Genomic DNA, 22,025 nt, shown 5'->3' with positions numbered 1-22,025 from the left:
GGGCAAAATGTTTGTTTTGCCTCTATTGACCACCCAGGGTAAGCCTAATAAATCAAGTGATTAAATTGTTCTTGAAATATTTCCCTAAAATAGGTTTGTGTGAATGCGTGGAAAGCCAAGGACCATGTTAAACATGTAGCAATTTGTAATACTTTCTCCTCGTGTAGTGTGAGGATGCCAAAATGCTTTCCGAGCATTAATTAATTGAGTTTCGCATTACGCTGTGTGAGCGGAGGGATTATCCTTGCTTTATAGCTGGAGAGAGATGGCTGAATGATTTGCTAAAGGCCACCTCACCCACTCATCAATGCCAAGACAGGGAGCTGAATCGAGATAAGCTGAGTGCGCGAAACCAGAGGCCTTTTTCTGAAAGTAGGAAGGCTCTTAGGTATTTGCCAGTGAGTGAGCCCAATTTCTGAGTTCGCTTAAGTCAGGAATACCTCCTTTGATAGCAAAGTAGTTGCTGCATGATAAGATGGTTATGTAGGATCCAGGTACACCTACACAGCCATGCCTGGAAGGAGGATTGCATGCCAATCAACAGCCAAAAGAGGAAGACCTGTTGGCATGGGACAAAATAAAGCAAGTCACTCAAAGAGTGGCAGTGCAAGCTGCCCCGTGCTAGCCCCCCACATCTGCATGTGGCCAGCTTGTTTTCCAGAAGCATGGTAAAGGATACTTCCTATATATTTAGTGATTAAGCTCTCTATTATGAAAAGAGACCAGGGAGAGCAATGGTGCATGTGATTTTTGGCCTGGTCAGGGAAAATGCCAGCCCTGTGCCTGGAGGTGTGCAATGATACGCAGATATATAAAATAAAAGGTTCCTCAAGCTAAAGAAGAGCTGTATGTATGGTAAACAGAATATGTGTGTGTGTGTGTGTGTGTTTTGCTACCGTGTCATTGTGTTGTGTCTTTGTACAAGTGGCTGAGATGGTGGGGCACCAAGCTCAACGTGTGCCTCCACCCCAGCCTTCTCTAAGGATGATGCATGTCCCTGTCACTTCTTTGGCCTGTATCCACAGCGACCATTCTTCTTGGTCTTTTCTCTGACACAATCACACTCCTCCTCGTTTTCTTTCCTCTGACCTCACTCTGTGCCATCTCACCATTTGATTATCCCCCCCACACCTTTTGACAGTGAGAAGAGCGTTATCAAAACACCTTTTTTTTTTTCTTTTCTTTTGCCTCATCAAGGAGCCAGCTCCAGGAAGATGTCTGCTAAGAGTTGTCATTTGCCTCCCTCCCCTCTTTTTTGGACTCCAAATCCTGGCCACGAGGTAGGCAGTGAAAGCTTCTGTGGTCAACTTGTGTAACTCCAAACAATTGCAGTCTGTTTTTTGGGAATTCCCCTCCCCTTCATGCCAGCACTGAGTCATTGGCACTCAGCAAGCACCCAGCCATGGCAAGAAAGAAAAATAGCCGAGCCATGGAAAGGGAGAGCCTTTTAGTTTGGTGAACCCCATGACAGATCCTGAGAAGATCATTTGGGGAGCCAAATGTGGCAGGAGGACCCATCAGTACCCACAGTGTGAACACTTCTGGCCTGGAAGGCTGATGTATCTCAAAGACTCACTATAACTCAAGGGTTCATACATTGGCAATGAGTCTGACCTGCCTTTGGCTGGCAAATCTCCCCTCATCTTCCCTAGGTCCTTGTCATGCCAATTAATCTGATCATCAGGTGAAAAAAAAAGCACTTCCATCTGATTGCTGTCAGTGGATAGTCCTCCAAATAGTAACTAACACATATCCCCTCTGGGAGGAGAAAAACATAATTTTTAGCACGTAAGCATCTGAAAAGAATACCCAAGTACCTATTTTTTGTGTGTTGTGAGTCTGCTCCCCTGACCATGTTTATCCCATCATTATGCAGAGCTGCATCCATTAATTTCAGCGGTGTTGCAGGGGCACAAAAGAAAAGTAATGCAGCTTTGGATGGTCCCTAAATGTACTTCATTTTATTCAGTCATTTTAGGACGGCACTGCCACACTATTCACAAATCCTGAGTGACTTGTGGCTATGGTTTCTCGGCCATGTTGGGAACTATTTGCAGGCTGCCACAAAAAGAGACAGCGCTGCCCTCTCCTTCCCACCTCTGTCTGCAAAGTCCTGCTGTGTCCTTTATTTAGGGTCCAGAGCTCATTGAGTGGACTGTGAGTCAGAGCAAGGAACTGATCCAGGTGAAAGCTAGCCTTGCCCAGAAAAAAAGTGCAATTTTCGGCTAGATGGATGTCTTGGGCTTACTCCTCACGGCAGATCTACATGAGACGTGGTGTTACCGGAAAGGACACAGCTGGAATGGGCTCCCAGGAGCATGGAAATAGGGGTAGGGCCAAGTCACTTGGAAGCAGCTTGGATCTCATTTGACTAAAAGTGATTAAAATGCCAAAGACCAGGCATTAAGAGTGACATTCTGCTAGCTTCTGTCTCTCCTGTGCAGACAAGCTTGACCCTCGCACATAGGAGCCCTCCCCGCTCCTCAGCACGGCATGCCGCATGGAAAAGAAATGAAATAGAAAGGACCATTTTCTGTGCCAGTCTGCAGGTTGAGTAAAGTCAGAAATTGTAATTTTTGCAATACTAGCTCCCAGTCCTTTCTTCAGTGTAAATGAAGTGAGATTCATCAAGCCAAACTTAAGTGGAGTGAGCAATTTCAGGTTTTCTTTATGTAAAACTGATAGAAAATGACACTTCTCCAGAGATACGCAAAGCCAGATATCTAAGAAAGGTCAGATAAATTAGACAGAGCTTAATGAACAAAGAAGACATCTAGGAGGACTGGTAAATGACTAACTTTTAGAAGTCATCTTCCTAGTGTGTACTCCCTTCACTTGATCCTGTAGACAGGCAGCAAAAGGAGACCAGGGTTTCATCCCGGCTAACCTTAGGCATCTACAATATGGACATCTCCACCTGAGCTTGTCACCCTGGGCATTCTTTGTAGGTGATGAGAGAAATAAGTACTTTTAAAGCATAAGTCATCTGACCTTTTTTAGATTTCTGTTCTCACAGTGGGGTCAGTTACACCTGGGTCTCTACTGAACACATTTCCAGAGATAATAAAAGGAGCTTTGTGAGGCAACCTCACATGTTGATTCTTGGATGTAGCTATCTGATTCCAGTCTTCTGTTGCTGACCTGTGACAGCTGGAAAGCAGATAGAAAGCCTTTTGGACTCCTTTTCCTACACTTCTTGGTGCTAATCCCAAAAGGAGAGCTGTCCCAGGGACAGTTCACCATAGAATCTCTGTGCCCTGGTGTGGGTGGGATGTGGGATGTGTTGGGATGATTATAGATTCAGCATAGGAAATTTTTTAGCAACTGGAGGTGGGCAGCAGGAACATTTGAAAGACACCCTAGAAGCAACTCAGAAACTGTTATTCCAAGTAGAAAACATCTGGCAGAAAAAACAGCACAAGCCCCATCCAAATGCCTGAATTAGTGAGTAGCAGAGATTTGCTATCAAGTGAGGCATAGTCAAGACAACAGACATAAACACCGTTTTGGATCATGCCTTGTCTGCAGCTTTCATACCACTTCAAGGTTATTTCTTCCTGTTGACTTGCCATTGCTTTCTCCAAAACAGTGTGAAACAATTCAGACAGCAAGACGTCCACTGCTCTCCTTGGAAGAAGGCCTGGGGAGAAAGTGAGGCTAAAGGAGTATATATCTCCCATTGACGACGAGCCTAGCAGTTTGTTTTACCTGCTCCTTATTTTATATCTGTGGTGCTTCTCCAGCCCTGTTCACCCTGATACCTGAGCACTTCATTTATCCTTAGAACATCTCTCTGTAGACAGACCATAGTCATCTCATTGCTTGGACTCCCTTTATATTAGTGTTGACACCTACCTGAAGTTGGAAGGAGTTACCTTGTGGAGGTCCTTGCATATCTCTACTGCCTGTTGAGGGAGCTTGGACGACAAATTCACACCAGATACCTAAAGCACAGTTAAAATTAAGCAAGGTGCTTTCCATGTTGAGTGCTTAACTCTGCCTTGCAGATCTGTTCTAGAGAAGCTAAGACTTGACCTTACAGAAGCAGAGTGTTTAATGCTATTAGTTCCCTGGGAATAGATTCCCTGCTTCTCCATATAAATGCAGGCATCTAACACTGATGTTGGCCAAAAATTCAGTTTCTGTTAGGATTCTGTGAATTTGGGGATGCTCAGCTGCCAACCTCGCAAACCTCCACACACAATGCAGCCAAGCAAGACCTCTTTGGCATTTCTCTGGGGACTTGCTCTGAGCACCAGTCTCGATAAGATAATTTATCAAAATGGTAAACTTCATCTGAAGAGCAGGAGTCAGTAGGCAGTCTGGGTGTGCCTACTAAATAGGGCTTCATAAGAAGTCAGCTAGGGATGTGGCAGATGCCTGTGTAGCAGGAAAGGAGGAGAGACAAAAGGATTTTTTGGGGGGAGAAGGGGAGGAGAGAGGTTAATTCTATTCCTGTGGTAGATGATGAGACAGTCTGGTTCATGGTTTGCTGTGCAAGATCTGTGCATTGGACGATTTTTCATGAGAAGAATGTGGATGGCCAGGAAGGAGAAAGCTGCCTTGTCCTGGCCGCCGCTCTCTGTGTCAGGCAGAACCTTATGAGAGGGGGAAGAAATTGTTCCTCTCCTGAAAATACCTGAGCTAACTCAGTTGGGAAAAGCTTTTGGAGAACAGGGAGCAAACAGGGAGGGAGAGAGACAGCTGGCCAGGAGCCCAGGGCATGAGGATAGGCTGGGACATTTCCTGAGGGGAGCTGGAGGCTTGCCTCTGGCAGAGAGCAGAGCCACAATGAGGCCTCAGAAGTGACGGGAAAAAAGGGACTTTCTTTGGGATTCAGAGGGGATGGAGTTCATGCAGAAAGTGGCAGGAGGTGGTGGGAAAGCAAGACAGAGGCGAAAGGACCTCCTACAAGCCTCTGAAAGGCACAGTGGGGAGGATTCGTTTGCAAATCTTTTCATTTAATGTCTCACACAGATCTGAATTTCACTTTTTAATGAGTTACATTGATGATGTGTATTAGAAACCTAGCAATTGAGACTGCATCTCATGTGTTTTGACATACTCTATTCTAAACAGGCATAGGCTGATCTGGTCCCTTGGCTACCCCTAACCTGGTGGTCCACCACAGTACCCCATAACACCATAAGGCATTTGGCAGGAGGTGAGAAATCTTCTCTTTGCCCCCCTCCCCCACCCCGGCCTGTTTTTTCTTTGGATTTTGCCTCCAGGACTCGAATGCAAATTTTCTATAATCTAGGTGAAGGAGAGAAGGGACCTTATGAAATCTTCCAGGGCATCACCCTGACAGTGGCATTACTGAAGGAAAGTCAGGGAGAGAAGAGGAAGCAGGTTCCATGATGCTTATTGCTGCTGGTCTCTAAGACTTCTGAAAAGTATTTTATCACCTCATTGCTCAGATGGCCAGATCCAGGGGATCCTAGACTGAGGCATCTAACCGGCACCTTGCACGTGAAAGGAATCTGGGCACCTGCCTCTGGGAGCTCTTCTAGAAAAGGACGTTAGGGTGCATTTTTAATGAAAGGTAAGGTCCCTCCCAAAGTGGATCAGATAAGCCTTTTTCCTTGCAATTCCTGCGTACCTTGTAACTTACTAAAGTCTTTGACACTGCTTATCCTGGTCATTTATGATCACACCTGTGGGAGACAAGAGTGAGTGGTGCAGGATGACCAGAAGTGAGGAGTGGGGAATTACAAGGTGGCCGTTGAAGGGCTTTCTATAACCATGGTCTGGCTGCCTGGAATGATGCAAGCATTCTTCTGGAAAGGATAGTGGCAGAGGACCAGTCACTTTTCCACGAGTTCCTCAGTGCTTTGAAGATCAGACTGAATGGGTCCTGGCAATCCAATCTAGACGTGAAGATAATTACTGCATACCAACTAGATGGCTACCTCAGCTATCGGTGTAGATGGAGTCTAGGTCTCTTTGTGGATCTAGCCCTAAGAACGCTGAACCCATGCCTTCCAGGACCTCTGTCCACTGCTTCAACTGCTTTCAACTCATCACATTGCTTCTATTTTTGGTTTTGGGCCACCAGAAGAGCCAGCACCCGCTCTCAATTTCTTCAGCAAGGGTCCTGAAGGAGGTCAGGGCCCAGCTTTTTTTGTAGTAGGAGCAAATACTCACAATCCGCGCTGAACCATATGTTTGTCCAGAAATACTCTGCAACCACGTATCCCCAAGAAAAATGGTTGGCCGCTGAGCAACAGCCCTCCCTCTCCAGTAGAGACATCCCTGCTGGTAGATGTTCACAACTTGCGTTCCCATGTCTCCTCTCTGGGCTGGCCAGACCCTCTCCTTTCCACAGGTGACAACCCAAAAGAGTACTGGGGTTTGGCAAAAGTGGTGGGACTCCTCTGTGTGGTCCCTTCCCCATATAGAGGCATTCACTTGTACTCTGGGCCTATCTTGGCCACACAAATCGGGGCAGGTCGCTCTTCTCCTTAGCCACTAAACGAATCCATAAAACGGCCTGTTGACTCTGGTTTTCTGAGCACTCTGAGTCGGGAAAAGGACCACCAACAATTTGCAGCAAATAATGTGGAGTGTACATTCGAGAAAAGGACTGCTTTGCAGCAGCGCATAAGCTCTTTATGTCTTTGGGAAAAGCCAACATAAAGCATTTTTATTGCAATAATAAAACTTGAAACTTGCATGTGGTGGAAGGAGGAAGCAGAAAAAGGAGTCTGTGGTAAGTGCTCCTATGAAACTGCTACACAGGTTATGGAGGAGAGAAATATCAGAGGCAAAAGAAAAATGTCCCAAAGGTGGCTGTTTAGCAATAGCCGTCTAGGAATTCTTGGGAATCTAGGAGAATCTTCAAAACTCACAGCGTCCTTTTTGCAGAATACGCTGTCTTCTCAAAAACTATTTTTTTTATCTTTAATCCGGGGATAAAAGTAAACATTTAGGGGAAGAAAAAAAGATCTTAGACAAAAAGTTCAAAGTGTTTTGGAAAAATCGTTGTCATCTTGAGACTTCTTGTTTATTCTACCTGCTTAACCTTTTTTATATTAATTTACATTGCTTCACATTGCCTCGGGTGTCATGCGCAAATGCCTCGCTACTGCAGACGGACATCGTAACATGAACATATAGTTTTTAGAATGGTCACATAATTTTGTTTTACATTTAAGGTAATTAAGGACAGCTGCTGCTTAGTACTAATGCAAACATACATTTTTCTCCTAGATAATTTTCTCTCATTCATCTTATTCCCAAATAGTTTGACAATTCACTTTTTTTTCCCCCTAGCTAAATTCCCTAAAAAGCCTAAAAAAAGAACCGAGTACCGTTCCTTAGTTCGACTTCAAGCAACGGGGATGGGACCTTTGTACAAAGAAGAGCGGCTGCTTATGGTGCAACGCTGAAAAGTCTGTTAGAGATGTGGAGTGATTCACCATTGTAAAGTGAATTAACACAAGGGTGCAGGAGGGGAAAATACGGATCTTACAAACGGGGTTAAATCTGTTATGGAAACTCTCCCTGCTAAGATGTGATATATATTACTAGTTCAGTCAACGCTAGACGCTAAAGCAGCTACACTCCCTCCTGGACTTGCACGTATATATCTGCGTGATTCTTCCTACCTTGATGGAGACCTTTGGGGTGGCAGAATTCATGAGCTATTTCAGTTGAGGATCATGTAGCCTTGCTCTTAAGTTCCCCTTGTTAAAAATAAGCAGCTTTCCATGTGGTTCTCCTACATAAGGAAACCGAATCCTTTCATTGGTCAGCTGGAAATCTGCTCAGCCACCTGAGATATATTGTGGATGAAAGTGTTTACAGTGCTTGGTGAAAGTGTCGCCAATCAAATGTCAGCCAGGGGCCCCGTTAAGTCAACAGGAGCTTTTCCTATTGACTGCAATGTCCTCTGAATCATCCGGAAGGTGGTGAATGTTTCAGTACTTCATTGTGTGGGAGCCTGCTTTTGTAGTTAAGATTTTGTTGTGGGATACAGGAGAGCTGTGCTGAGCTCCTAACCTGCACAGTTAAGTCAGAGGCCAGGCTGAGCAGACATCTGATTTTCACCATTTTATCGGTTTGCTGGCAATTCCGAAGAAATAGGAGTTTAAAAAAAAAAAAAGAGAGAAGAATTTATTAGTTATTTCGGTGATTCAGAAAGTAAAAATATATATTTTGCTTGATTCAGAATGATTCATCATTTTAACGTCCCAGCTTTTTATTCTGCTTTCTTAAGCAAGCAAAGTTGCTGCAGATGCATTGTGTCTGTATGTGTGTCCTCCCGTCTTAAAATTCAATTTCAGAATAATTTCAGAGAGAGCAAAAAAGGTGCTGAGAGTTGTAGTAGACTGGCATTTTAGTATTCAAAAACATTTTACTAATGAAAAGAAATCCTGGGACACTGAAGCATTTTTTTTTGTTTGTTTATTGAGTTTTGAAAAATCAAAACGTTCTATGCCAGGGTTTCGCCTAACTTAACATATTTCCATTTCTTGAAATGTAAAAGGCTTTCTCCTGGTGACATTTCTGGTATTTTTTTAAATGTTTATGAATCATTTAATGCAATGGTTTTCTGAGCAGTGGCAGCAAGGAAAGCTGCTTTCCTATGGCTTTGAGTCTTCTGGATATGCAACCTCCGTGTCTCAGAAGACGTAAGCATTGGTTGAAGCTTTCTTGTGGTTGGGCCATTTGCAATGACTCTCTCCCAAGTGTATTCTCTTGTGCTTAATATTTATAATGGATGTATTCTCTCTTTTCTGGGGAGAAAGGGCACTTTGTCCTCCACCTTAAAGTTTGATGTATCAAAGGGAAGGCAGGAGGTTGTAAGACTTGCTTTATCCCATCTTTGCTGTCTTTTTTTTTTCTTTTTTGAATGATTGCAAGTGTTTCGTGCGAACAGAGAGAGATTGTTTCTTACTGTGAATCCATGCGGTGCTTAACACAATCGGCTCCTGACCTCACTTCAGTCTTACGGACGTTATCCTAATATACGGAGCAGCAGTCCCACAGCTCATGATGCCATTGTTTTTACTCCTTTTGTTTATTTATTTATTTTTTGAACATGGCCATAAGGCAGGCTCTCTGCAAATTTAAACTTAGAAAGAAAAACATACATACTCTGGTAAAACTGAACAAATGCAATTGTGATGGGAGGACCCCAGGGTATTCGGCCATAAACCATTTCATAGTTCAGGAGTTTAGTTCTACAAATATACACAGGCTTCACTATGCAATGAAAGTGAAGTAAAACTAACAAACAGGCAAAACTTCCACTTTAGCATTTGCAGTGGAAACAGATTTCCCTAATTCAGCCTCCGGTTGCTTATATCTGAACCTTTCTTGCTTCAAGGCAGAGGACAACCTACTTGTGACTCCTTCTGGGCTTGGGTGGACCCAGCACCTTCCCAACTCCTCCGGGTCTTCTTCTGCACCTCCATCCCCCAGAGCAGGTCAGGGCATGATAATCTGGTGGGCAAAGTGGTTTAACAACACCAGATCCGGGTTACATCAGCATGGAGGCAATACACACTGTGATTCCCACCCAGATTGTTCATGAAGGTAAACGTCTCTAAAACATTGCGTCTTCTCAAATGTAGTCTTTGGGGAAAGGCTGGATTTACTGAAACAGCACAGTATAGCTGGAGTAATTATGCAATTTGAATTCAGTAAAGCAGTATTTATGGAATTCATGCAGTCAGACATCCTCTGCTTAAAAAACGTTGAGAGAATTCCCATTAAAAAGTTTACTTAGAATGTAAGATTCACATTTCATGTCAGCTTAAAATTACACTATATTTGATGTTTCCTAAATTCAAAAGAAAAATAAATTCCAATGAAGTAAATGTTTTTTTTTTCAAATCACCACCTCTCCTTAAAGTGCAATTTACTTAGTATTTAAATGAAAAGTCAAAATAAACTGGCCTTTTAAATAAATACAAAATGAAAATGGTCACTTCAGCTTTTTCTGGAGAAAAAAGTTATTTTTTTTCCTAAAAAAATATATTTTCTCATGAAAAATATTAGATTTAATTAAACTTTGTTTTCACTATCTCACACACAAATAAATTATCCCAACTGGATTTAGTTTGGCTGTTTTGTGACCAATGTTGAAATATAGACTTTTATGGATATGACATAACTTTTTAAAGCATCCGTTCTTGTAAGACAACAGTAAAAATGTCATGTACTACTTACTGTGCTCACACTCAAAGGGAATATTAAAAGCTGAAGGGAGAAAGTAGGTTTTTTCCACCTATGATCTCCTATTTTAAGTGTTTGGCGTACCAGTCATCTTTTTTTTGTTCTGAATATTTCAAATAGCAAAGTACTATATCTGGGGTATCCGAATGCCTCTCCAGATCTCCAGTGTCATGGGAGCCTGGAGACCTGCAGGTAGGTGGCTGAAGCTGGAGTGTTCTTCCCCACGAGCACTACCTCTTACTTACTGCTAAATGATCAGAAACATTTGCTATAGGTTAGGATCTGAGTACACATTTCCCACAAAAAGTAACACGGCTCCCAGCTAATGTTCCCCATTCTTCTTCTCTCTCATTCTCAAACCTGATTTCCCATACCCAAGAGTTCCCCAGGTCTTTGGGATGATTCTGCTATCTTCTCTGCCACTGGGAAGAAATAAGCAGGACTTAAGGTCAGGAAACCTCCTCAGCACTTGAGTAGATCTGTCAAATACAGGTGTTCATGGGAGAACAGAGTGAAGACAGGTTCTTGAGAGATGTCAGACATGGTATATTTTGTTGGCCCGCATTTTGTATCATCCTCAGCTCTTTGCCTGTTCCTTCATTTCCTCAAAAGCACCTGGACCCCCTGTCTCAATTTCACATCGATGCGCCGCACTTTGTTTTCCTTTCCTTCTTGCTGCTGAAGGTTACAGGCCTGTTATTTTAACAGACGGATCCTTTACACACAGGAATCAATAGGAAGTTTGTCATCACCTTTGATGTACGTAGGATGAGCCCCTTACTCCCACTTTATATCCTTCACAGTATCCTTCAAATTGGGTACTCTGCGCATCTAGTGTAAGCGTTGCAACTAAGGTCAGGCTAAAGTAGACAGATTCAGGACATCTGCGATCCAAGATTTCTGGGAAAGAGGGAGTCACAGAATCACGGAGCGGCTGAGGTTGGAAGATTCCTCTGGAGATCATCTAGTCCAACCCCCCTGCTCAAGCAGGGTCACCTAGAGCAGGCTGCCCAGTGCCTTCTCCAGATGGCTTTTGAATAGTTCCAAGGAAGGAGACTCCACAAGCTGTCTGGATAACCTGTGCCAGTGCTCTGTCACCCTCACAGTCAAGAAGTTTTTCCTTTTGTTCAGACAGAACTTCCTGTGTTTCGGTTTGGGCTTGTTGCCTCTTGTCTTATCGCTGGGCAGCACTGAGAAGAGTCTATCTCCTTCCTCTTTACATCCTCCCTTCATATATATATATTCTTTAGAGATAATGGAACGGAAGACTCTGAAAATGCAGTGTAACTAGGATTACTATCGATGAAAATGGATTTCAGAGTGCACAGGGCTTGAGCTTTCATGTAGCTGGTGCAAGTCAGAGATTGATACAGTTTTGTGAACGCACGTGTGTTTCTGTATACACATTTGTGTGCAGATATCTAGCCTCTCAATTTGACTAGACCTTTTGTGACCAAAACAGCATTCCAGCAGCAGACACCAAGCATCCTCACTGGAACCACATCCTCACCTGGCTTAACAGTGGCCAGAGGCATGCTGTTTGCCAGCCAGAAGTGATTTCTAAGATATACGTCATAAAACAATCAACTGTTTCCTAAGAGTGACAGGCAGGACAGGAGAAACCACTAACACCTGTCTTGGCAGGGATCCTAATGAAATTCTTCCTCCTGCAGCCAGAGGAAGGAGGAAGAGTGAACCAAAAGCTCTACTTACTTTGGAAGCAAGCAGATTCCCAGGGTAAGGTATTTAAACCGGTGTTCTGTGCAGTGGTTGCAAGCTGGAGTCATCACTGAGTTTCTGGGATCTTCTTCCAAATGAATTTAAGGATATAACCCCAAATCCAACTGGAAAATAGCAATGTTAGGACTACAGTAGTTTAAATAAGCTGTTTTTTTGGTTTAGATGTTGAACTGAGGGGAAAAAGAAGTTTAGACCAATCTGAAATATTTTTTATTTGCTCTTGAAATGAAAAATGAAAACATTTTTATACCGGCACTGAAACGTTCTGTCTGGCTTTGGAGTACTATTTCCATGTGAGCATCGTTTAGGGGAGCACTGGTATGGAAGCAAACAGGCAGCCTCATACCTCCTGCAGAAGCAGCACAGAGGGGTAGAGCTTCCCTTTACTGAGCCGTTGCAATGCTCACTCCAGCTGCGGGAGACCCAGGATTAATCACCTGCCGAAACGGATTAGGCTCTTTCTCTTCTAAATGGTCTTAGAATATCATCATTCTTGTAACAGAAGAATGCCAAAGTACCATGTTCTAGTCCAACAAGCTTCAACCCTTTCCCACTGTGAGCCCGTTTCTGGATCATGACTCCGCTTCCAGGCTCACAGCCCAAGTAGGGTCACGACCCCAACTTTGGAAACCGCTGCCGAAGCCTATCCTGTGAAATTGCGTGCTTAGTCTTCTTGGAACTGTTCCGGCTTGCATAATATGCTTAAATATCCTTCAAAGCAGGCAGAGAGGGACTGATTCTCCTATAGGTTAGGTTTTGCTAAGGATTACCCAAATCAAGTCAAAGCAAGGATTAGATTGAAGAGTTTCTCTCTCTCAAGGGAGTGCCCTAACTATATAGGTTTTTTGGGGGTTTTTTGGACAGTTCTACCACAAGCTCTTTTGCTACTGAGTCTCCATCCCTTAATTATGTAGAGGGAGAAAGAGAAAGAAAGAGAGAGAGAAAGAATACGAGTGGCTGATTTTTCTTCTAGATAGTACTTATCTTGCAAGGAGATGACTGACTAGTAGCTTTTTGCTTCAGCACAGGTTCAAATAATCTAATACAAGGTAGAGCAATGTCAACAGGACAGACTAAACTCTCCTCACAGCAGCTCAGCTTCTTCCTGACCTTGTTTTGCTTTTCTTCTTTCTCTCCAGGCTAGAAGTACCCTACTTATTTTACTGTTCATGAGCCTTAAAAACCATCTTAGCCCTTGGGCGAGGATTGTACTCATTCAAATAAATTATAATAATCTAAATTGCCTTTAGACACCACTCATTGTTATTTTTGTTTCTTGTTATTTAGCACCTCGTCTATCCAGAATCAGGTATGCCATGGTGGGTCTAGAAAGAGGTCCTATGTGGTACCCTAGTATCGTACCATCTGCCCTTTTCGCCCTAGGCCAAGACTAGTTCAGAAGTCTCTGCCCTGTGGTATAGTGTTCGTGTCAGTGATATCAAAGACATCAAGAGAAGCATGGGCATTGACCTATGGAAACATAAGACTGTAGGACCAAGGATCCAGCTGGACGTAGCTGCCTTTCTTTGCATCAAGGCTGCGTTCACGAGTTATATTGCTGCAATCTAAACAATACGTGCAACACATGTAAATTGCACCTTCTCCATGTCAAGGAATATAAGTATACTGGCACTGCAATTTGGAGAAATTAGTTGACATGCTTATCCATATGGAGTAGCTGGATTAGTGAACTGTCTTCCTTGATTCTCTGCAAGTTATTAACCTGGGCTGCACGAAGGAAATTAACCTTTCAGGCATTTTTCTCAATAGTTTAGAGTTCTCATAAATTGTTTCACATACAGGCCCTATGCTGGAAAGACTCTCTTAACAGACCTTTTAAAAAAGAAATAACAATTTTCCTCTCCTTTTCTCAGCATATTTTAGGCAAGCCTGTAATACTACTGGCAAGTTTCCAAGTGTTTAATTTGGAACTTGATACCTTTCATTAAAAAAAGAAAAAGAAAAAAGTCGATGTGAAAGATCAGAAGAGTTTACGCTGGAGCTGCAGTGAGCTGCTCAAGGGAGAGTTGAACTCCGGTGAACAAGCCCCTGAGGGCTGGCTGGGAAAAGCAGTTTAATTCATTCTTGCTCGCCTTTTAGGTTGGGGGTAAAATTGCAAGGCTGAAGTGGAGAACCCACTGAACAGCTGTTTGCTGGAGGACATCAGCAATTCAAACCACTCCAGGAACTTCGTAGAGTGATGCTGTCTCTGCTCCCTGTAGGCCACCACACGGGGAGCGAGCACGAAGGCTGAGACACCAGCCAAAAAGAGTTGAGTTGCATCCACACAGGACTCTTCCTTTTGAGCATCCATGGGCTCTTGACAGGACTGCAGCATCCTCTGAAGAGGTATCACCGTAGCATAGCCACCAAGTAAGCAAAGGGATTCTCCTGTAAGAGTTGAACTGGATAGATAAAGAAGTTCATGTAACTTGGTCTTTTTTCTCTGATAGCACAGGAACCCTTTTTCAGTCACTCTCCCTCAAATTCCTGTCTCCCCATGAGGGAACAGCTTTAGATATGCATTTCTCTCTACATATTTCCCTCCCCTCCCTCCCCCTGGAGTTTCCTCTTACTGGAAATACTAAGTGCAGAAAATCGTACTCTTTCTGGAAGCACGAAATTCACTGTCCATGCCCACCCAGAGTATGTACACAGAAATACAGTGTTCCTACCTCCAGGAGTAATGGGACCAGGGTGAGTGATGGGACAGTGACTGGAGGTCCTAGCTCCATGCTTTCCTAACCCTGGTGGGAAATCTGGGCTGAGGCACCTTTTGGCATTTAAGCTGAGATATGCCCAGTGACTCTCCTTCTGAGGTTAAGAGTGGGACCATGTTCAAACAAGTCTTTTCTCCCCAGAGAAGAGATCAGTCCGTCTCATTTTTCCACCGTGCAAGACCATGCCTGCCACTTGTCCAGTATGTGGTGCCTCGGAAGCTCTGGGTGAATTCCTGGTTATGATATTCCCCACTGTACTTGCTATCAACCCTTTACTTTGATAATTTTCTCTTTATTTATTTATATTTTTTTCCAGCCAGACAGCTTGCTGGGGAGAAGGCTGCATATTTCACCACAAAGCTGGGTCCTGAATGAAGCAGAGAGCAGAGGAGGGCCAATTTATAGGGACATCTTACATGACTAAGAGAATAGGAACTCTGAACCAAATTATCGATCCTACTCTGTGAAGCCTTTCAGTACAAAGCCCAGCGTTTGCTTTTGCTGAAAGCATCCTCGAATTTCGATGGGGACAGATATACTGAAAAGTATGGGACAATACTAGCAGTATTTTGCATTTACACACTGCCTTCCATTCCAGGAACTTAAAGCATTTTGCAAAAAACAGCAAATTGTACTGTAAAGCAATTCTCTGACCCTGCAAGCGTTGTCAATACATTTCACATATAAGTAAAGTCCAGTACAGAAAAATTGTTTTATACTACAAACTACAGCCTTTAGACAACTGCTTAAAGGCACACAGAGTCTCACCTCCCTGACATCACTAATGCACCAAAGCAGCTGCAGATTTTTCAGTATTTAGAGTTTGATATAGAGTCCATTGATGTTAAATAATAATAACAATAATAATAATAATAATAACAATAATAAATAAAAACAGTCTGAAATTCATCTTCCTGAAAGCTGAATACTATATTTCACACAAGCTTGCCTTTTGGTCAAGAGAGATCTAGTTAGTGGCATGTAGGGCACAGTTAATTTAATCCTAAACTTCACATCTAAAATATTTCAATTCAATTCCTTCCTAAAGCTGCCAGTTTCTCTTTGTGAATACTAAAAGGGAGTCTGAGGAAATTGATTCAGGTAAAGAAGTCTAAAAGGTAGACACCTAAGATTAGATGAGACCAAATCCATTCCAAGTGACTTTAAGCTTTCAGGCAGGCCCTCACTCCAGAGTACAGTAATGTCTTGACCATGTTTCGCCAAATTAAGGAGTTGAACTAAGCCACCCTAGGGCTTTAATTTTTATTTCAGTCCCGGGACCAGTGATTTATTCTCCTTAAAGGGCCTTGTTCATTAACTTCATTGGAGATTTCCTACAGGTTTGGATCCTTCGTGGTAACATGGTCATGTGAAATTCCTGGCAATCACTACCATTATGGCACATTTTGCTCTGTCCCGGAGGGTCAAAACATCCTGTTTAGCTGTTGAACTGTTACTGCAACACCTCTGAAGGAACTTTAGACGAGGGTAAAATGCTCTCAATACAGCCTAGGAAATGTGTCCTGCTCTTTCTGTTTATACTAATATGTTCTATAGGTGGACAAAATTTGGTTCATAGAAACGTTTCTTCCCTAAGTCTTTTTGTGTTTCTTCAGGTCCCAGCCCTGCTACATAGTGCATCCATCTCTATTCATTCAGCAGAAGTCTCTAGTCACTCATCCCCTGGATATGTGTATTACGGGATTTAAAAACTTTAAACTTTAAAAACTTTTTTAGGAACTCTTGATCTTTCAGTACACAAAGACGGAGATCCATCTCACTTGTAATCTACACTTACAATGTAGAGGTCTCCATCTGAGCTAGTCAGCCCAAGCTCCTCTCAGAGTTCATAAGAGAAATGGTCATCTTTAAGTGTATTTAATGTAGATATCTACTTTAGGGGGAGTTAATACGCTCTTTGATGAAGGGCACGGTCCAGTTGTCCACATACAGCTCTTCAGCCTTCCCTTGATTATCTGCTCTGGTTTCTAGCGGCTGTTCTAGGAGCCTCAAGGTCTCACCTCCCAGCTCCACTTGGATGTCTTACCGTATCTTAAATGTACATCTAGTGTGGGCAACCACATTTTAAATAAGTTTCTACTATCCATAAAGGGAACTTAAGGTGTTTAGCTCAGATACAGATGTCTTCATTTATTAGAATGAATATGAGCCTAAGTGAATACGGAAGAATGCTACAAAAAATGTGTTTCTTTTTTTCAGTAATGAAATAGGAAGAAATAAATACAGTTATTGGAATCAGGACACGCTTCCTATCTAATTGTGGTCTGGACTATCATAATGTTCATATGGAAAGCAAAGTGTACAGTTAGCAGTGTCCAACCTAATTTCAGAATTTCTCCTCTCTCTAGTCACTATCCTTGTTGTCTTAATTTTCTTTCATTAGAGTGTTCTTTAAGGAGCCAGTCTGTGCTCTTTGCTGTTGAAGAAAATATTCATAGTACATCATATTTCTAACGTATTGTGTCCTTCCCTTCTCCTCCAAAATGTCAGTATTCTATTCCCTCTTTGGGCTTGACCCAAAATGCTCCCTTTTAACAAATATTTTTATTGATCATGCTTGTGAAGCCGATCAGCATCAGAGCATTGGTAGCAAATAATCTTCCAGCAATAAATTTTTAGTTCTTGGTGATTGTTAGCTGTGCCTTCTAATGCAATTCTGAAACCTAAAGAGTGTTGAATATGTATGGAGGAGAAAAGTGACATTGCTGCAGTACTTACGAATGAAACTGAGGGTAGGACCTGGTTCACATATTAACATACCTAAAATTTGATATCAAGTTTTTTGTGTATGCATGAGAGCTAGAGGATCTAAGGTCGCTGGAGACCTAATCAATAAAATAAATAGACTCCCATATTTGGGAGTCAGCCCTCCGAACTGAACTATCTGTGGCTAGGACTTGTCTTGGCTGCTTCAAAACAGGCATTTAATATCGTTTTAGATATAGCATTATCCTGATATGGATATCCTGACTGGCTCCAGCAGCTGACTCAGAAGAGCATGGGCCTCCAGTACACCCTATGTCTTATTTTAGATGACTTCAGATGCCTATATTGAAGTAAATGAACCAGGTCCTAAATCTCACAGGTAAACACCTGAGTATAGGCACCTAGACGTAGGGGTCCCAGCGGGTGAGATAAAACCTACTTTGAGAATTTAACACGAAGTAGCTGAGATCAACAATTAGAATGCGCGTGCTGCAAGACGGATCGCAGGAGCACCTTTCTCATTTGTATATTCTGATCATCTCCTGCCCTCCGCATAGCTTCATTTCTTCAGGCTTTTGCAGCCAAAGTCCATGCTTGCCTTGATTGTTACAGCTGAGCTATGCCTTTCCATCCTTTGCAGCACAATTTACGTTCTCATCCTTCTTGTTGGAACATAAAACCTGATAATAACAATTTACAGGCTCCGCATTGCCTGTAATTCATTCCCTCGTTGAAATGCTACAAAGGCGAAGCCCTTGCAGACTCACGCCTGGCAGCCGGGGCTCTTACGAGGTGCTCGGACTTGCAGCTCAGCTGTAGCTGAAATGATCTGAAGTCCTTTGAACTTCAGCCTGCGGCTGACTTTCCTGTTGCCTACAGGGTCATGGGCTCTTTAGTGTCAACAAACTCAGTTGTTGAGACCAAGGCGTGTCAGAGTCGTTTCCACTGTTTCTACCAAATCAACATTTCACTAAGTCTCCCAGTATCCCCCTTCCACAAAAAGCTTTGGACCCTAAGGCCATTAAGACTGTCAAAACATGTATTTATTTTCCGGCGCCCTCCCAAAATATGAACATAAATTTTCCTAACGTGCAAGAAATACTTAGGGACTTTCTGAACGTCATTATTTATTTAAGAAGTGTATAAAGCACCCATTGTAAAAACATCTGTGTCACTATACACAGATGAACAATAATTAGCATAATCATGGCTCGGTCATATGGACATTTCAGCTGTTATTACACCCACAAGAACCAGAGGAAAAAACACCTAGGCCAAAATAAACTGATAAATACAACTGCAGAGAGTTAATGAAGCAGGGAAAGCTGACACTGTGAAGGACAGAAAAAACTGCTTGGGAAGATTTCCACCGTATACCTAAAAGGATCACATATTACCATAGAATCTCACAGTCAAGTCTTTTATGAATTTACTTTACCAAACAGTGTAGGTCAAGGAAACTGTCATCGGTCATGTCTGTAATGGGAATATCTTTTTCAGTAGGATTTTAGGAGCCATATTCAAATTACAGGCATAGGGTTAAGTTGTTGTGACTATAGTGTTGCCTAAAATGAAAAAAGCAGTGCAAAATTCAAGCCATATACTATTCAGGGCTGGCAAACTCTCTTCCTCCTACACAGGTAATGCAAAGGAGAAACCATGCAGCCCATGAAGGGAGAGGCAGGGAGTCTCTCCTGTCACTTGCAATACCTTTCGCCATCCCCCTTCCAATAGCTATACCCAATTTGGACCAGGGATATAGTTCATTAAACCCTTCTACTTTAACTGTGCTACAGTAACTCAGGGAACGGAAGGCACCCTACGATGGGTCTGGGCAGAATTGTTTATAATTGTATCTAGCTGCCCTAGCAAATTCAGAAACTCATCAAGTGCCCTCTTTTTGACCCCCAATAGGATGTAGGCAATACAGTTTATTGTGAGGGAGAAGGTAACATAAAGAAATAGCGAGCACTTTGCCTGCACTCACCGTGCCCAAGTATCCGTAGGACTCCTTAATAAAAGAGGATCGGCCTCTAATTGGATGTTAAATCTGCTAACGCATTGATTGGGATAGAAATAGTAAAAATAGAGATCAAATTTACCCATCCATCTGTACTATCTGATTAAAATAATCTGGGAAGTATATGTATCTGCATCTGTAGCTCTATCCATATCTATAGCTACACGTGTATCTATACATTATGGGACAAAGGTAAGCATGGGACGGGGTAGTGTACCAGGAGGCATTGGGTCAAAATCTGAAAATGCAAAACTCCCTCCAGGAATATGGACTGGAGTAGAAAACCCAGGGGAAGGACAACCCCTGTGACAGCAAGAGCTTTCACACACCATCTGCACTGCAGAGTGCCTTATACAGGGCCAGTAGGTTTGTTGTGATGGAAATGTTAACGATATGAGAAAGGGGACTATCGTGTAAATACAGCTCCTCAACATACGCGTTACTCACCAAGTCCAAGAATAGGGGCCCTTTCTCCACTCATAATGAAGTTTGCACTGGCTGTCCTGGCCCCCGCTGATCCAGGATAGCAATGGGTACCAATGTACCCATGAACTGGAGCAATGAAGTGCTCTACCTCTGCCTGCAGAGCCACAACACAGCTCAGCACCATCAAGATACCAAAGCAAGGCAAGAGACGGGCTATCCCTGCAGGTCCATGGCTGTCCACAGGACTGCGTAGGGCCTCCACGAACCTGCAGCAAGTCTGATCCAGCAGCAACCTTTCCTCAGGAGTGGGGCTGTAAGACTCAGCACCCTGGATCCACACAAGCCACTTAGAAGGTACCTTGTGGCAGCATTGAGTCTTCTGCCCTGGGAGCACGGCCCTCCCAAGAGGAAAAACATATAGGTTGTGAAGTGCTGTGCAAGAAGAGACGATGGTGAAGTCCTTACTGGTTTTAAGTGGGGGAATAATAGGTTATGCAATAAAAAGTTTCTCCCCACCAAACAGGAAGGAGCACAGAGGCACAGTAGCAGGTGGGGGAACCCCAATAACTCAGTCAGAGAAATGAACCCCTGCCCCATCTCCTCCCAAGGCTATCATGGGAAAGCCATGGGCCCCATGCTCCAGGTGTAAGACCCATCACAACAAGTCAATGGGAAGAATCTCCATGGACCACCTCACAGACTGAGGAAGTCACAGTGTGGGGATATGGGACACATTGTGCGATATATTTGGGGATTGCACAAGACTTACTACAGGATGTTTAGAGAAGGAATCAAAGGCGAGGAAAACAAGGGATCAAGGTGGTTTGGGGAGGAACAAACATGGGAAAACAGAGGACTGAGGGGATAGAAGGAAATGGTTACATGTAAAAAAGCGTCTGGTCAGAAAGCTTGTCTGGCTGTGCCCTGTGCCTGATCAGCGCACTCTGTCTTTTTTTCTCCTTAAACTCCATTTATAACTATTTTTGCGGTGAGGGGCTTTCTTCTCTGAGTATTCCCTTTGCTCCTTTATCCCAAGAATCTGTCTAAAGTTCTTCATTTATTTCTAATTTCTCATATCTTGTCCTCTAATTTAGAAGGATTCCCTGAAGGTATGGATTAAACGAGACCCTGTTTGTAGGTATTGGCATTTTGAAAAGGATGGTTAAGCACATGGAAATATAGTACTTTTTACTTTTAGTGAAGGAGGATCTATAAGTTTTAATCAGCAATGAGAATATATTATGATTTGGATAAAGACATGGAATCCTGTAGGCCACGATCAACATCATGGAAGTTCAGAGACTAGAAAATTGCAATGGTCAGGTTAAAGGACGCAATTCCCAAATGTGCAAATCAGATCCTGTAACAAACCTTTTGCAGGATAAGTTTTCAGAATTGTCCTTTTATCCACATTTTAAGGGTATCCAGGCCCTTAATTCCTGTTGATTTCAGCACTTGTGCAAATCAACATGATAAGAGAATGAGACCTGAAAAAGTCACACATCTAGACATCGTATAAATACCTGACACACAAATTCTTCCTTCTTCAGACTCATGTTTGAACATTAAAGTCAACTTATACAGTCCTGCTCTTGCATCGTGTTATAATAAATGCTCATGGGCCTCTCTATTTGCAATGAGAAATCCATTTGTTCATACCTCAGAAGATTGATGCCTCAGAGGCATCGAGATTTCCTAAGCTTTAGGTTTCTCTGCTTGAGTATGAAGCTTTACAGTGCCAGAAAAAGGCAAGAAAAACCTTCCGCAATCATATATAAAATTTTACCATGAGATAAATGTGGCCATCACAGTGTGGGCTAACAATGAATTGCAAGCCATTTTGTGTATGTGTGTCTATGTGTGTGTACGTGTGTTTGCTGGGGATGGAGGGGAGATTGGGAAAAGCCCATATAGAGAAGTATACCACAGAGCAGCTAAAAGCTAAAAGTTCATGTGTAGCTTGACCAGTAATTTTTGTGTCCTTTGCCCAAGACGCATCAAATTCACACAGACTTAACAAGACAATCAGGCCTACAAGATTCACTTCAGAGAGACATGTCGTCACATTTTCCACAGGAGGATGGGAAACATAATTACTTCAAAGGAACTAATACAGATTCAATAAGCAAGATGTTGGCAGTTACTTAACCACAGAACCTGGAGAAGTTTGCAATGAAGACACTAGCAATTATTTAATCACATCGTCT

Source organism: Struthio camelus, chromosome 2 (genome assembly GCF_040807025.1).
Source record: "Struthio camelus isolate bStrCam1 chromosome 2, bStrCam1.hap1, whole genome shotgun sequence".
NCBI lineage: Eukaryota > Metazoa > Chordata > Aves > Struthioniformes > Struthionidae > Struthio > Struthio camelus.
Note: the sequence above shows the minus strand (reverse complement) of the source record.